The sequence below is a fragment of the Schistocerca piceifrons genome, chromosome 11 (assembly GCF_021461385.2).
Source record: "Schistocerca piceifrons isolate TAMUIC-IGC-003096 chromosome 11, iqSchPice1.1, whole genome shotgun sequence".
NCBI classification, from domain to species: domain Eukaryota; kingdom Metazoa; phylum Arthropoda; class Insecta; order Orthoptera; family Acrididae; genus Schistocerca; species Schistocerca piceifrons.
The window spans coordinates 93,857,137-93,859,762 of NC_060148.1; the positions used below are offsets into that span (position 1 = coordinate 93,857,137).

Here is a 2,626-nt window from a genome sequence, read left to right on the forward strand (position 1 = left end):
GCCTGTACTGTAACCCATGAGGTTTATAACCGTATTCTTACTAATAATGGTAAGGACAGAACGTAATTCGTACTGTGAACCACATTTTCATTATAACATTTAACACGCATTTTCAACGCACGGTTTGTTTTAAAGTTTCTTCATCCGCATTTTCATGGATTTATACCCACAACTGCAGTGTGCAACCCTTATGAACTCACTACAGGGAAAAAAACCACACACACTGCTGTTCACAGACTGTACTGAGAAACAACTGATCTTTTGATCAACACAAACATTTAACACATGTTCCCTCACAAAGTGACTTACATTTCCTCTAACGTGTGTACCACTGATGACGAATCTTCTATTCTCTCATATCGAATAACGCACTTAGTGAAAAATACACGTACTAGCAGATCTCACTGAACCTATTTCGTTTGTTACACATCTGCAAAACCCTGTTGCTAATCGTTTTTACGAAAGTACACTGAAACACCCCTATTACTATGTTCTTCTGTCTATACACGATTTAGCGATCTGTAGAGCTGTATGAATAGGTGAATGCTCGAGCACACTAAATGGCCACAGCAAATGCAACAGAATTCGGCATTTCCCTTTCATCGAAATGTAACAATTCACGAAATTATGTAATAGCCGTGGGAGGCTTTAATCTGAAGAACTTAGCAACACGAACCAATGGCTAATGCTACAGACTGAGGGAGCTCTACCTCAGACTACATCAGATGACAGCAAACACACTTATTGTTCCTCGTTCACAGACATCACAGCCCATGGGCTGAGCAAGCCACCATAACGATACTAATATAGGTAGTAAATGTGCGACATTCACTGTGCATTTTTTCTGGTCAATAACGAAGTATTCAACACTAACTTTGACTTTCTCTCTCGGGACAAACACAACCTGAAACATTTGGCAATCACACGCCCTCTCAGTATATTACATTAGTCGGCCAATGGTGTCGCAACCACTATTTTTCAGGCACGGAATAAAATTTCTTTGAAGTATGCCCAGCAAAAAACAATATACTAATAAACACTGTAGTAGTATAGTTAACATAACACGGAGGCATTTACTGCTTCTCAAGATCAAACAAACTATAACAATAAATTCTGCATTAATGCTGTTTCAAAATAAAGTTTCGTATTTCCAACATATATGGTTATAAAGTTCAGTAGCTTATTTCTTACCTAGAGGCATTAATTCACGTATTCATGCTAAATACAATATTGCAACTGTTTTTCTTCTTCTTGTTCTTTTTATACAGAACAGTTAATACTTGAAACAGAAAGCACTGTTCTCAAAGAAATTCACTGTGAAAGAATAACAGGCGTCTAAAGCTAGCGAAATGAGGGATGCTCAACTACCGGACCTACCGATAGATGGCTCTACCAGCTGATTACTGTCGTCTGTATTGCCCGCCATATTCGAATTTGGCAAGAAGTTTCTCTCGGTCTGTACGGTGTGTAAGGAATTAAGGATTATGGAAATGGTAATTTCTTGTTCCGCTTTCAATTGTACGAAGCGATGGAGTAAGGAAGGTGAATTACCATTTCACAGGTAATAGGACTACTGATACAATACAGACTTAGTGCGTTTGCTAATTAGATGTTTTTGAACAGGTTTCCTCTAAAGCACCCAGAGCTGCTGAAGAAGTGGATTACTTCCGTGAAGCGGAAATGTTTTAATCCTACGTCTTACAGTTTTCTTTGCGGAAACCATTTCCGACAAGAGGATTACGTAGTGAGCCCCGGAACGTGGAAGAAACGTCTCAAACCCGAAGCAGTGCCATAAGTTTTTGACTTTCCGACACATTTGATGCCACCAAATAAACAGCCACGACGACATGTTATTAGGATTGTGAGTGACAACGATGCTTCTCCATTTGAGGTAGCTAATTAATTTCCTTGCTATGTGTGTGCTTTTTACTTTTGTGAACTTATTTTGTACGGACGCAAATGGGCTACATAGGTCTAAGCAATGTTGTAATACAGGTCCATATTTTTGTTTTTAGCGTCCTGTCATGGAATCCGTGCTCGATTTGCCCACTGTAGAAGCTACTGATTGCGTGGACAATGTTGTCAATGAGAATTATTGCGTGGAAAGCATGACCCATTTATCTAATGCAGAAGCTGCGAATTGTGTCGAAAACGTTAGTATAAGGATGTTTTCACACCCCCAAAGTTTTCTTATAATATTTTTTCATCATGCCTTGAGTTATTTCAATCATATATAACGAAATTATTTCTTTATTTCAGAGTGCAGTTGCTTCTTCAGTAATTGATTGTGGTATGCAGTCGAAAGTAGGAATGGAAGACAAGGCGACCGAAATTTGCAATTTTTTCTCAGACATTGTGCACGAATTAAAACGTAAACTGAAGTGCGTCCGTGAAAAACTTCGAAGAAGAGAGAAGAAAGTGTTTTCCATGGATGACATCATAAGTTCATTGAAGGAGGAGGGGCATCTTCCTGAAAAGTTACGTAACTTCCTCAATCATCAGAAAGGAACACAAGTGGAATTAGTGTGCAATTTAGTGAACAACTCTCTCTCATCAAAGGGTAATAAATACACAACAAATGTGAAAATGTTTGCGATGACTGTGTACTTTTATTCACCAGCAGCAT

At 38.7% G+C, this 2,626-nt stretch overlaps 1 long non-coding RNA gene across 1 annotated transcript; it reads left to right on the plus strand.

Moving 5' to 3' along the window:
- Positions 1-1,837: 1,837 nt before the first annotated feature.
- LOC124719920 lies at positions 1,838-2,319 on the plus strand. Its single transcript, XR_007006018.1, has 3 exons — positions 1,838-1,891; positions 2,016-2,153; positions 2,260-2,319. It is a non-coding gene; the product is annotated as an uncharacterized LOC124719920 (long non-coding RNA).
- The last annotated feature ends 307 nt before the right edge of the window (positions 2,320-2,626 follow it).